Below are 14,571 nucleotides of genomic sequence, written 5' to 3'. Positions count from 1 at the left end.
TGGTGAAGAGGAGTCCCTACCTTTGGCGACACCCAGAGCGGCAGTATCGTAGTGTGTGCGTGTGTGAAGGCGTGCATGCTCGCGAGACTGGGAGTGGCCTCACTGTACAAAGCCATGCCCAATTGAGTGACTATTTGAGCCCATTCTAGGCAGCCCCCAGTCTTTCTCCCGGCAATGTTGTCATGCTGGGCAGCCCCTAGCTTTCCTCCCGAGATCTGACACAAGAAAACAGTGTGGCAGCTGTTCGTTGACACTATCTGAGGGGGTGACATCAACATAGCAGAGCAGCTATGCTATTTTGGCGTCATTCTCTCAGACGCTGTCACCCAGTGCAGACAGCACCCCCTACTGATGCCACTGCATGCACAGTATGGGCAGCTGTGGATCTGTCCAGTTCTCCTGATCCTATTGCAGCTGTCACTGACTTAGTGACGTTGGTTGCAGTTTTGATGCCACAGCTTTCCGTTTTGCCTTTTCAACTCTTTCTGGTGTCAAGAGCTTTGAAGGGTTGGTCCAGGATGGCACCTTTGCCTGGTAATCATAGGTGTCTAGTTTATATTTTGCTTTTACCCCACTTTTTTTATTTTTACACTCCGTTACATTACTTTGTTATTCTGATTACAAAGGTTTTTTTTCTTTAAACAGAGTTTCGCTATGCCCTTTCATAGCACCTCCACGTTAGCGAGCTGGATGCTCCTTCTAAACATGCCAAGTTGTCCCTTGTTATTTTAGATGTGTTAGTTTAACCCGGCGTTATTATGTGTCACTTACTGTGTTCCTTACTTAGTGTTCATTCTAGCACCTTTCACCTGTGACAACCAATGCAGTTCCTCTTTCCTGCTTGCGGTGTCGCTCTCTGTTCTAGTGCTTCTAACACACCCTGGCCTGTATCTCACACTGAGGTACAGACCAGAGGGTGCCTGAAGCACCAGAGCAGAGAGCAACACCCCAGGCAGGAAAAAGGAACTGCATTGGTTGTCACAGGTTAAGGGTGCTAGAATGAACACTATTACTGACCATGCAGGTTTTCACTTCGTTCATGACTCTGACAGTGCTTTGGCATGAGCCTTTTCACAAATTAGAGAGGCAGTTTCACCACCTACCTCCCTTATCTATTTCTTTGTGCTGAACGTTCGGGTGTATGATTGAGGCTGCTTTAGTTGCTCTTGTTCTATTTTTCCTTGTGGCTCTGACTTATGTAATATATAATTTCAGATTGATTTAATAATAAAATAGTATGAGTTTGTGTAACACTTCTATGTTTTCTGGGCTTCTGAATTCCCCATGGCTAATGATTGTATTTCATTCCCACAGGCTTGCTTAAAGGTAGGGTTTTCACAGTATGTTTTGCCATTCATTGCACGACAAGGTGATGTAGTCTTTAGGAGCACCTCAGGTTCTGATACTGCATCTGTCACTAAGGCTTGGACCTCCTGGAAGAGTGTGCCGCTGGATGTGGTGCTGAGGCATGTTTGAAGGGGTGTTAGGTCTGGAACAAGGCTGGATGTTGCCTGGAAACGGTAAATGCAGTAACAGTGTAATTGCTTTTTGTCAACAATGGCAGTGTGGTGGAATGTGATTTAGGGGCAAATTCAGTATAAATCGCAAGTAGTGATTCGTAAGGAGTTTTTGCTGAGGGGCCGCGGGCAAATGCGGAGCAGGCCCTACTGCGCATGCGCCCACAATTTCCTGCGGGGGTTGCAGAAATTACGATTGCCAGACAGGGGGGGGGGGGGAGGCGCCGGTCAGCATGCTGGGCGGCCCCCAGCATGCGTGCTAATGGTTAGAAAATTCTGCTGATTAGCAGAATTTGCTAACCTTACTGAATTGGCCCCTTAATTCACAAGGATGCCCAAACATATTGGTCTGATGGTTCATCAGAGTTCTGTTGGTTTGACCAGTTTTGATGGTATTTGGGTGTATTGGAGATTCAGTTTAGTTTGTGAGTTCGTGTATATTAAGTATGGCGATTGTGGGTCAGATTAGGCCTTGCTATGGTAGCACAGAATGGTAATCCAGTTCTTGAAGTTAATCATTAGGCTTATTGGGTGCGCTTTACATTGTAGGCCAATTGTATTGTTCGGGAAACCACTACACCACCTGAACGGGTGTGTGTTATGGTAAGTGGGGAGATGAATACCAATATTTGGCTTTGCATGCATGCTTATTGTTCTGTCCGTCCTTTATTGCCACACCCACTTGTCAATAAAATTTGACATAATTGTAATACCAGCACTGTTGTCTGTGTTTTATTTATATACAAAACATTTCAATTAAGGTTACCCATTGTGACATTTTAGATGCAACACCACAAATATACTGTTAGGGAGTTTATTTGCATGAAATCAATCACTAGCATTGGCCATGAGCACCCTTCCAAATTCATGCCGTCTCTCCAGCTACGAATTTGGAGAGTCCTCTGCCTAACATCAATTGCCTAGTAGTCATTACCCGTTTCTCACGGATCTTACTTCTTTGACCAACATGGCCATAAGATGCATGCCTCATGGGAAGGGGCATGACAGGAGTGATTCCAGAGAAAGCCCATGCTATGATGCCCCTTCCCATAGATAGATAGATAGATAGATAGATAGATAGATAGATAGATAGATAGAACACTGCAAGAAAATGGGTTTGGACACAAATCCTCTTTATATCCCATTCGTGCACTTCACTTGAGAGCTCGCTTTTATTCAGTTACAATACACTTTATTAAATAACACATTTCAGTACACTGCCATACCAAGGATTCAAACCTACAACCTGTTTCATTACAGTTAAACACCCATTTTTTCACAAAGTACGTCATGCTGGGCGGCCTTGCCCTGCGATAGGCGGCCCCCAGCATGCGAGACAAAGCAGAATTTGCAATCCTTACTGAATAGGGTCCTATATACAGTGACGGGTGTAGTATGGTATGCCAGCGGCCGGGCTCCCGGCGACCAGCATACTGGCGCCGGGAGCACGACCACCGGCATACCGACAGCGTGGCGAGCGCAAATGAGCCCCTTGTGGGCTCAGTAGCGCGCCATGCTATTTTATTCTCCCTCCAGGGGGGTCGTGGACCCCCACGAGGGAGAAAAAAGTGTCGGTATGTCGGCTGTCGGGATTCCAGCGCCGGTATGCTGTGCGCTGGGATCCCGACAGTCGGCATACTGAAGACCACCCACAGTGACACGATGTTGAAAGCACACTGTTTTGTAGAAACTTTTAATAAATAAGCGACAACCACATTATGAAACCAGAACAGAATATATATTTCAATAAACAAGCTACCCTAGTTCTTAACATAATCAACAAAACACCACGGTCAGTATCAATTTGTTGAAATGCACAGACCTAAATATTTGATAAACAGGCTGAACAGACTACACAGAGACCAATTAGTATGACTGGCTGATAACATACAGATTTATCCAGCTGGACCCAAGGACAAAATATAAAGGCGAAAAAGTTATATACTGATTGTATCTGTATCAAATTACTTGGTTATATTGGTTCAACAGAAAGAGCGATGCACAAGACATTTTTATATCTCACTGCTGCAACATTACAAATGAATACCAAAATGGGAAACAAATGTTATCTGTTGTAGGTATAAAAGGGCTGCCGAATACCAAGCTGCACCAAGAGTAAAACAAAAGCAACATTGTACGAACAGATTTAATAAAATCAGAAAGAAAGAACAGAAATGGGCCCTACACACTTATAGATTTCACTAAACGACATGAACGAGAACTCTTTCATATTGTTCAGTGTGTAGGCACCAACGATGAACGATGCGCAGCCCCGCGCTCATTCATCATTGGTGCCCTGTCGCTTATGCATGCAGGACAATATGGACAAACTCGTCCATATTAGCAAGCACTGCTATGGAGCCGGGTGACGGGGTCACCTTCCCCCGCCGCCGGTCCGCCCGTCGGGCGGGTCGGGTAATGTGTAGGGCCCAAAAGTTTGACCACTCGAATATAAAGCTATCAGAGATAGGTAGATAGCTATTATTATTATTAAATTTTATTTATAGGGCGCCACAAGTGTTTCGCAGCGCCGTACAAAGGACAGTACAGGGAGACAAAACTTAGCATAACAGTAAATAAATAACAAAAATGGAGTGCAGGTAACAAAGAGCACCACAATTCTCAAAACATAATACAGCTTAGATGTAAGTAGCGAAGGAGTAATCATTGTACTACTTGGGGCTGGCGGCCATAGATAGAGATGAGCCTTTACCAGCAGGAGAAAAAGCAGGTAAAGATGGTCGCTGAGTGAAATGTGTCAAGAAGAGGGCTTAGACAAGAGGAAAGAGGGCCCTGCTCTGAAGAGCTAACAATCTAGTGGGGAGGGGCAACAGACAGATGACATGAGGTGCAAGCAAGCAGGTAGAAGCCTGATGGTGGTGTCAAAGTCGAAAAATATCATGATGCATATGCCTTGTACTAACCCCTCATGCACACGCGCGCTGCTCGTGCACCCACTCCCCCGTACGTGCACATACCCGCAAGTTGCATAAGGGACGCTACAGCGTCTCGTGCGCATGAGATGTGTATTTACGGCGGAGTTTGTGAGCGTCTAGCGTGCGACTCGATCGTAGCATATTTAACCCATATAGTGTGTTTTATAGCTAATATTCCCCTAGACAATGTTTAGTTTAAACGGTTCCTGGACAGAGAGATTCCTCTTTGCATGATAGGAAGGGTCGGATAAAGGTTGAAAGGTGGTGTCTAGTTCCCAGCTGTAGGATATTTTAAGGGTAACATTTCGGTGTTGGTTAGGAAAGGATCGCTCGCTCGCTCCTGCATATAGTTATGTGCAAAAGTAGTTTATGAACACATATTGTATTTGCTGTAAATTACACATGCGGCGGGAATCCTGAGGATACCTCCCACCAGAGCAGTTGGAGAAAGACACAGCCCACCTGTTCAAATCCACCTATGACCTTTGCTATAATGTGGAGACACATTCCTGTGTCCAATGAACAATGAGATTATAGGGACCATTGTATTGTGAATGTATGTTGTGTATATAAAGACCACCATTGCCTGGCCAGACACTCACTCTCTCTGAAGGCTTTCTCTCTGAATGCTGAGGGCTGGATCCAGGACGCGCTTGCGAATCATCCCCACGTATGTATACTTCTCTGTAGCCATTTTGTTATCCATTCTGTTCGCCATTCGTTTCAATTTGTTCACTCTTGTTCGTTATTGTTCATATTATTCTCTGTTATTGTGTCAGATTTTGATGTTAGTTTGTGGTGTATAACTTGTATTGTGTTTTTCCCCTTTTCTCTAAACCATCCACGGCGGTGTTAGAACCACTGTGGTTTTTAAATCCAAACCAGGTCTTGTGTTTTCACTTCTCCACAAAGGGCTTTTCTTAGCGTCTCAATCGCTCAAACAGCATACACATTGTTAAGGGTTTTCAGCGTTACATCATTGTAATATTAGATTACTAAGGTTTAGAGTATAAGCATATTCTTACTGTGTGTTATTAATAAGGTTTACTGTGTATCATTCTGTGAGCGTCTGCGCCGCTCGTGTCTCACTCTCATGGCGCAGCGTCCGCTACGCCAATAGCGTAGCAGTACGGTACTAGGTACACCTATAGCGTGCTTGGTACGAAGCGTGAAACTGTGAGCGTACGCATCGCTCGTGCGTCGCGCCCACGGCTTAGCGTCTGTTACGCTAAGTGCGTACCACTACGGTACTCAGTACGCAAATAGCGTACTTAGTCCGTAATAGTAAATAGCTTATGTTTAAAGGTAATATTTGACATTATCAGTGGTATGCGAGCAAAGCAGAGATGTCCAAGGCATGGGATAGGGGGATGGAGGAGCAGCCTAAGGACTAGGTTATGCATTGGAGGGGTACGCTTTGATAAATAGGTGGGTTTTCAGTGCCCGTTTTAAGCTTTGCAAGGTCGGGGAGAGTCTAATGGAGCGGGGGAGTGCATTCCACTGAAGGGGTGCAGCACAGGCAAAATCCTGAACTCGTGCATGGGAAGCAGTGACCAAGGCAGAGGAGAGGCGACGGTCATCAGCCGACTGTAGTGGGCGGGAGGGAGTATGAAGGGAGAGGAGGTTGGAGATGTAGGGAGCAGTGGAATTAGAGATGGCCTTGTATGTGAGGGTGAGGAGTTTGAAGAGGATTCTGTAGGGGAATGGGAGCCAGTGTAGATTGTGTCGAAGGGGAGTGGCGCGGCGGGAGAGGAAGATGAGCCTAGCTGCGGAGTTGAGGACAGATTGGAGGGGAGCGATGTGGGAGCAAGTGAGGCCAGTGAGGAGCACATTGCAGTAGTCGAGTCGTGAGATGACCAGTGAGTGGATGATAAGTTTAGTTGCACTCTGGGAGAGAAATGGCCTGATGCGAGCAATGTTGCGTAGCTGGAACCGACAAGATTGCGCCAAAGCTTGGATGTAGGGTGCAAAGGAGAGGGAGGAGTCAAGAGTGACGCCCAGGCAGCGGAGTTGGGGAACGGGGGAGATGATAGTGTTGTCAACAGTGATAGATGGCGCTGCTAAAGGGGCAGGTCGCATTTTGCCCTTTAAAAACAACAAGAGGTTAGAAACTGGGTTTTCCGGTGTATGTACAGAGTGTTGATAGCCTGCACACCATATACATGCAATTTTATTGCAACAGGACATTTAAGAGAAAAAAAATAAAATAAAATAGGAATTTAATACCTACCGGTAATTCCTTTTTTCGTAGTCCGTAGTGGATACTGGGGATTTGTACTTTAGTACCATGGGGTATAGATCAGGTCCACTGGAGCCTGGCACTTTAAAACCATTAGTGTGCGTATGTGTGTGCTGGCTCCTCCCATCTATGCCCCTCCTACCAGACTCAGTCTAGGAAACTGTGCCCGAGGAGACGGACATACCACGAGAAGAAAAGAAAAAAACCACAGGTACAACAGCGGTGAGGCACAAAGGTTGTGGGGATGTAGGCCCCATTCCCCCGGATGGAGGTCGTGTCTGCTGAGGAAGTCTGCTTCCCAGTTGTCCACACCTGGAATGAATATGGCCGAGATGGCCCTTGCGTTGGCCTCCGCCCAGAGAAGTATTTTTGACACTTCTCGCATCGCCGCTCTGCTTCTTGTTCCCTCTTGTCGGTTTATGTACGCCGCCGCCGTGGCATTGTCCGATTGAACCTGGATCGCCCGATTCCTCAGGAGATGGGAAGCTTGTAGAAGGGCACTGTAAATTGCCGTGAGTTCCAGGATGTTTATCGGCAGAGTAGATTCCCGACTTGACCATATCCCCTGGAACTGGGCACCTTGGGTCACAGCCCCCCAACCCCGGAGAGGCTGGCATCCGTTGTCAGAAGAACCCATGGCCGGATATTGAAATTCTTGCCTTCTACCAGGTGAGAAACTTGTAGCCACTATAATAGAGAAATTCGGGCTTTCGGAGATAAGGTCACTTCCTGATGCATGTGAAGGCGAGACCCCGACCATTTGTCCAGCTGAAATGGCCGGGTATGAAATCTGCCATATTGGATTGCCTTGTAAGCAGCAACCATCTTGCCCAGCAAACACATGCAAAGATGTATGGACACCTTGCGAAGGACGAAGCACAGAGCAGATCAAAGCCTGGATAGCCAAGGCCTTGTCCATCGGAAGAAACACATTCTGAGACACTGTATCCAGTATCATTCCCAGGAATTGAAGACATTGGGTCGGTTCCAGGTGAGGTTTCCAGAAGTTTAGGATCCAACCATGATCCGTAAGCATGCGAGTCGTCAGATCGATGCTTAGCAATAGCTGCTCCCTGGACATAGCCTTTATCAGGAGATCATCCAAGTAGGGGACTATGTTGACTCCCATCATGCGCAGCTGCAGCATCATCTCCGCCATGACTTTGGTGAAGACCATCAGAGCTGTGGACAGACCAAAGGGCAAGGCCTGAAAATGGAAATGGTCACCCAAGATGGCGAACCTGAGGTAAGCCTGATGAGGGGGCCACATGGGAATGTGTAGGTAAGCATCCGTGACATCCAAGGATATCAGGAACTCCCCCGCCTCCAGACCAGACACCACTGCCCGCAGGGATTCCATCTTAAATTTGAACATCCGCTGGTACGGGTTTAGAGACTTCAGGTTCAAGATGGGTGCACCGAACCATCTGGTTTTGGAACGACAAAGACTGGAGTAAAAACCCCTGTTGTGTAACGGAGGAGGAACTGGAACCACCACCCCTGTCCGCAAAAGTTTTTGAATAGCCTCTTGCAAGGTAACTTTTGCTGCCGGTAAAACCGGCCAGACCGATTTGAAAAATCGGTGAGGAGGTAGTGCTAGAAATTCCAGCCGGAATCCCTGGACCTCGCCCACACCTGGGCGAAGTGTTGAAGGAGAGCACCCACCGGAAAGTCGCCTTGCTGCTGGGGTCAACTGTCACGCGGAAAGCTTAGCGGCAGGGGATCCAGTGGTCTGGTCCAGGGAGGCAGCAGTTGCAGGTTTATGGAACTGGAGACCCCTCAGCCCCTGCCTCTGAACCTTGCCACACGAAAGGACTGCAAGGACGGTCCTGTGTAAGAACGTCTAGCAAGTGGCGCAGCCAACAGCAGATAGGTAGACTTACCCGCCGTTGCCTCGGAGATCCATTTATTTAATTATTCGTCAAACAAGGCATCATCTGCAAAGGGAAGATTTTCTACAGCCTTTTTGGAATCAGAGTCTGCTGACCACTGACACAACCACAGAGCTCTGCATGCCGAAACAGCCATAGCAGTAGTGCGGCCATTTATCTTACACAATTCTTTTATAGCCTTGCTCATAAAATTTGCAGCATCCTGTATATGTTCCAGCAGAGTAATGACCTCATCCCGGGGCAGAGAGTCTAAACCATCAATAACTGTATCAGACCACTTAACTACCGCCCTGGAAATCCACCCACAAACAATTGTGGGGCGCTGTGCTACGCCTGCTGCAGTATATATTGCCTTGAGAGTGGTCTCAATTTTACGGTCAGCTTGTTCTTTTAGGGATATAGCCCCTGGCACCGGCAGCACCAATTTCTTAGACAGTCTGGATACAGACGTATCGACTGACATGGGGGAGAGGGGGGGGGGGGGGGGGTTCCCATACCTTCCTGTCCTCAGCTAGAAGAGGAAAAGCAGCTAAAACCTCTGAGGAATTTTAAAATTCTTATCAGGGTTCAACCATGCCTCCCTGGCCAGAGAATTTCATTCTTTTGACACAGGAAAGGTGACTAAGGTCTTTGGTCTGACATTAAAGTACAACTCCTCATCTGGTTCTGCGTCCTGATCTGGTATGTGAAGAACCTCTCTTACAGCATAAATGAGGGCCTCCACCAGCGGGGACAGAGCTGTCCTCATCAATATCATCATCCTCCACATCAGGCTGATCAGAATCAGACTGGGGCACCTGTGGCACTGAGCGTTTGTGGAAACCAACAGAGGGGGCTGAGAAGCCTTTCTGGTATCTGCTGCTTTAGCCATACAATCAATAGACTGTTTCAACACCCGTCTCTCTTTTTTAGCTGCAGCTAATTCTGAATTGATATCCTGAATCATGCTTTTAAAATTATCTAACCAGTCAGCTACCTATGAACTGTGTCCCTGTGAAGATAAGGAGCATTGTTCACACATGAGGAAACCCGCTGAAGGGGTAGAGTTACAAGCAGCACACATAACCATGGGGGTAATTCAGAGTTGATCGCAGCAGGATTTTTGATAGCAATTGGGCAAAACCATGTGCACTGCAGGGGAGGCAGATATAACATGTGTAGAGAGAGTAAGATTTGGGTGGGTTATTTTGTTTCTGTGCAGGGTAAATACTGGCTGCTTTATTTTTACACTGCAATTTAGATTGCAGATTGAACACACCCCACCCAAATCTAACTCTCTGCCCATGTTATATCTGCCTCCCCTGCAGTGCACATGGTTTTGCCCAACTGCTAACAAAGTTCCTGCTGCGATCAACTCGGAATTACCCCCCATGTCCACAGACATCTTTACACCACTGAAAATACAGCGCAGCTCACTGAAAAAAACTCCACACAGACCCTAGAGAGCCCCTGGAGTGACACTAAGGAACGGAGACCAGCACATAAACACAGCAGCACAGCATGTGAAATAATATGTACAACCTGATATAAGTGCAGTGGTGCTACCGCTGGTGTGCTCCCCCCTGCTATGACCCCTTGGTACCAGTACAGAGTCTGTATACCCCTTTTACACTCGCATGAAAATCCCGGGATTTTGCACGTGAACGCGCATCATCCCGGGATTTTTCTCAGTGTGAAAGGGTACAGGGTCAATTTCCCGGGATTTCATCCCGGGATTTCAACCCAGGTCTCGTCAGCTGTGTAGTGTGAAAGGGCCCGTCCCGGGATTCACTATCCCGGGACTGTTAAAAGGCCTCGGATTGGAGCTTTCTTGGGCTCTGAAAAGATGATGTCACCTTTCAGAGCCATGGGGAGCGTCCAGGAAGCGTAAGAGAAAGCCGCTGCGGCCGCTATACTCTGTACGCAACCTACGTACTTTGTACACCGTTTGCGTACAGAGTCCCGTACCGTGTACGGACTTTGTGCACAAACGCCACGCTGGGGGTACAAAGTACACACAGCGCAAAACACCCAGAGATACACCGCAAACCCTATAAAAATTAAAATAATTCGCCAGACATGTTGTGTTGATTCTTCTTCACCCCTCCCTTTTGTTGACTAGTGTGACCTCATCTATGTGAGCCGGAAAAGGCCATTTCTAATGACATACATATGCATTTGCAGGGATATACCGGGATCAGTGTGAATGGGGCTGTCCCGGGTTGATCCCAGGTCTTAGTGCAGTGTGAAAGGGGTCAGTCCCGGGAATGCATCCCGGGAAGGATCCCGGGAGTGACTCGGGAGTGCGAGTGTAAAAGGGGTATAACAGCGTGGGTCCCTGGAGGAGCAGCGTGCATGCAGCCTTGATGATCCACAGCAGCAGCAGGAAATGGCGCCGTCCCGCTCCGGGAAGCCCAGCCCCTTGCAATGGCGCGCGGTCCCTCAGATTTTTATACTGACCAGGTTAATTACTTAGAACAGTACACACAAGCCCTGATAGGCAGTGAGCACAGTGGGGCATGAGCCCTGAGCCAGTCTAGTCCGCGGCGGGCACCGCAGCTCGTGGCCCGTAACCTCTGTGTGACATGCCGCCAAAACCGCACCGGGAACCCGCTAACCAGGACCCCAGTGTTAACACTCACCGCACCTAACGATATTCAGCATCTGTTAGAGGGTGGTGGCTAGCTGCTGGCGTGGGCACACACACTAACGATGTGTGAACAGCACCTCAGGAGCTCAGTGTCCTGTCAGCTGGGATGACGAACCATTAACCATCAGGAGGTTGGTTCGGTCCCCTCTCTAAGTCCCACGAAGCAGGTAGACTGGTTGCCAACCAGTACTACATGAAAATAATAAACAAAAATAAAAAAGTAAAGAAAACTCTCTGGAGCTCCAGAGAAATGCACCCGGCTCCTTGGGCACATATTTCTAAACTGAGTCTGGTAGGAGGGGCATAGAGGGGAGGAGCCAGCACACACATAAACACACTAAAGGTTTTAAAGTGCCAGGCTCCAGTGGACCCGATCTATACCCCATAGTACTAAAGTACAGATCCCCAGTATCCACTAGGACGTAAGAGAAAATGGTATTCATTGTGGTGCATTATCTATTTCACATATCTCTAATTGTGCTTCTTGTGCATTTTTCACGTCTACCAAACTGACCAAATGTAAATACATTTTATTTATATTGTACAGTATGTTTATAAAACTGAATTTTTCAACATAATGGGCGCTATTCATCTGTTGCCGAATTTAAATCGACCCCATGGATGGAATTGCTACAAAATTTGCTATGCAGTATATAATTTCATAGGCAAAGATATGTGCAATGGGAACAAAACAGATATATTTTTTTCTCTTAAATCAAAAAAGGTACAATTCTATAAGGTCACATGAGACTGAAAGACATTGATCATTTGGAAAATGTTTCTGTATTAGGTATGCTACCCACATGTCATTTTATTTTCTCTGAAGAGAATTTAGTTAAAAAGTTTGTTTTCAGAAATACTGGTATGCAGAAACAGATACTGAGGGGAATAATTATCAAAGCTTGGAGAGAGATACAATTGTGAGAGTAAAGTAAAGTACAGGTTGAGTCTCCCTTATCCAAAATGCTTGGGACCAGAGGTATTTTGGATATGGGATTTTTCTGTATTTTGGAATAATTGCATAACATAATGAGAAATCATGGTGATGGGACCTAAGTCTAAGCATAGAATGCATTTATGTTACATATACACCTTATACACACAGCCTGAAGGTAATTTTAGCCAATATTTTTTATAACTTTGTGCATTAAACAAAGTGTGTGTACATTCACACAATTAATTTATGTTTCATATACACCTTATACACACAGCCTGAAGGTCATTTAATACAATATTTTTAATAACTTTGTGTATTAAACAAAGTTTGTGTACATTGAGCCATCAGAAAACAAAGGTTTCACTATCTCACTCTCACTCAAAAAAGTCCGTATTTCGGAATATTCCGTATTTCGGAATATTTGGATATGGGATACTCAACCTGTACTACCTTACAATTTAGAAGCTAGGTTATTTTAAAAATAAGTTAAGAGCTGATTGATTGGTTGGTACTTAATCTCTCATCAGCATTGATAAATACCCCCCAAAATAACATATAGACCAGTGATGGCTAACCTTGACACTCCAGCTGTTGTTGAACTACACATCCCAGCATGCCCTGCTACAGTTTTGCAATTTTGCCATGCTAAAACTGATGCAGGGCATGCTGGGATGTGTAGTTCAACAACAGCTGGAGTGTCAAGATTAGCCATCACTGACATAGAGAATAAAGAACAAGTACTGGTGTGCAGGTAAGTGTATTAGCCTTCAACAACCAAATGTTGTAATTTTCCTACTTGAATAATTTGTAGTAGGTTACATCATCTGGTTTTCCCCGATTACCTGTGCTCCAGTTCTAACGAACGTGCCACAAAGCCATATACCATGTTACTACATTTATGTAAGACAGGTCCAACGTAACTACTTAAACATCATTCTTTACTCCGGAACTCCGGGAAGAAATTCATTATTCAAAGAATCTGACACATCTGAGGACAGACATTGCAAAACCTACAGTACTTCCTCATGAGGCAACTGAAAGTATATAAGGCAGAATGTAGGGTCACACAACAGAGCGGCATAGCAGTAAGTGGGGCAAGTCTTACCTACATGCTGAGCATTGTACACCTGGGGGGTCTTGCAGTGCAGTAGTTCCTGCAGAACTGTACACAGAGGTGTATGCTGCCAGCAAGGATACTGCGATCACTTCCTGCCACCACTGCAATAAAAATAAAATAATAAAATTAACACATTTTAATACTCCGCCTCACAGTGTCCTTCCCAGCATATATACCAGCAGCGCCCTACTGCCAGCCTCTCCAGCGCATCAGTCACACACTACAGTCATTAACTAAGCATGGGTCCCTACAGCAGTACTGGGCTACATATATGTGTATACTGTGTGTTCATGTTAGTATGCGTAGTCACTGGAGCCTGCACGCAGATAGCACACACACACACGCAGCAGAAACCGGTCACATTGCTTCTGTTCACACATACCCCCGCCCGTGAGCCGCCGCCGGTACCTCTCTGCCCCTAGCAGCTCCCCTGGTCTATGCCGCAGCAGCTACATAGGAAACAACATGGCGAACGTCGGCGCCCAGTCACGTCTCTGGAAGTGGGCGTCAGGCGAACTCTGCAGTGGGAGTGACAGGAGAATGAGCCAATAGTATGTCGCACCGCACACGTGACTGCTGTTGACATTTGTGTGGTGTCAGCAGGAAGGCTGGGGGGCGTCATGTGAGCGAGCTTCCCACTGTGGTCATGAGTGCACTCTGTACTACTTGGTCATTCTATATAACGCCCAGTTAATAATAATAATAATAATAATAATAGTAATAATAATAATCATCATTTTATTCATACAGCGCATGTTATAGATGATTGCTCAATTGTATTACCACTAAACTTTTAAATCACAGTTTTGACTAAGCCGTGACCAAGGAGGCGCAAACTCTCATTACTCTGACCACACTACAGGTCTAATCCCATTTGCTTTGTGCTAACGGTACATCATTGATGGTGGTATCCACAAAGACTTTGACGTTTTCACTCCTGCCATTTTTACTGGTAAAACACATGGACCTGCTGCAGGAGAGAATAAGGGGTATATATGTACAAAAGTGCCGGTTTTTAGAAGGAGAAAATGTTGCCCATAGCAAATTTACCAGATTCTATTGATCTTCTGGATGGTGTTAGATAAATGGGTTCAGTATGTTTAATAGCCAATGCCACTATGCTGATGTTGGAAATCCTGTCAGGGCCGAGGTAAGTATGATACAACTTCTCCGCTACCCCTCCCTTCTCGCCGACTAACCCTAACCTCCCCCCTGTGGTGTCTAACCCTAATCCCCCATTCCCTGCAGCCTAACCTTCCCTCATAGTGCCTAAACCTAACCACCACCCTCCCCCGGCAGCTTAA

At 46.3% G+C, this 14,571-nt stretch overlaps 1 protein-coding gene across 3 annotated transcripts in view; it reads right to left on the bottom strand.

The window, feature by feature from the left end:
* Positions 1 to 13,807, bottom strand: part of RAB9A (RAB9A, member RAS oncogene family) — a 49,073-nt gene extending 35,266 nt beyond the window's left edge. The window contains exons 1-2 of one of the 3 annotated variants that reach the window (XM_063953519.1): positions 13,676 to 13,807; positions 13,260 to 13,368 (exon numbers count right to left, since the gene is read on the bottom strand). The gene's annotated coding sequence lies outside the window, so the exon portion shown is untranslated. Of the gene's footprint in view, positions 1 to 13,255; positions 13,369 to 13,649 lie in introns of all 3 variants that reach the window. The other 2 variants (XM_063953518.1, XM_063953517.1) reach the window with 2 other exon arrangements.
* Positions 13,808 to 14,571: the final 764 nt, after the last annotated feature.

This window comes from Pseudophryne corroboree, chromosome 2 (genome assembly GCF_028390025.1).
Source record: "Pseudophryne corroboree isolate aPseCor3 chromosome 2, aPseCor3.hap2, whole genome shotgun sequence".
Classification (NCBI taxonomy): domain Eukaryota; kingdom Metazoa; phylum Chordata; class Amphibia; order Anura; family Myobatrachidae; genus Pseudophryne; species Pseudophryne corroboree.
This window is presented reverse-complemented; position numbering and strand designations above follow the sequence as displayed.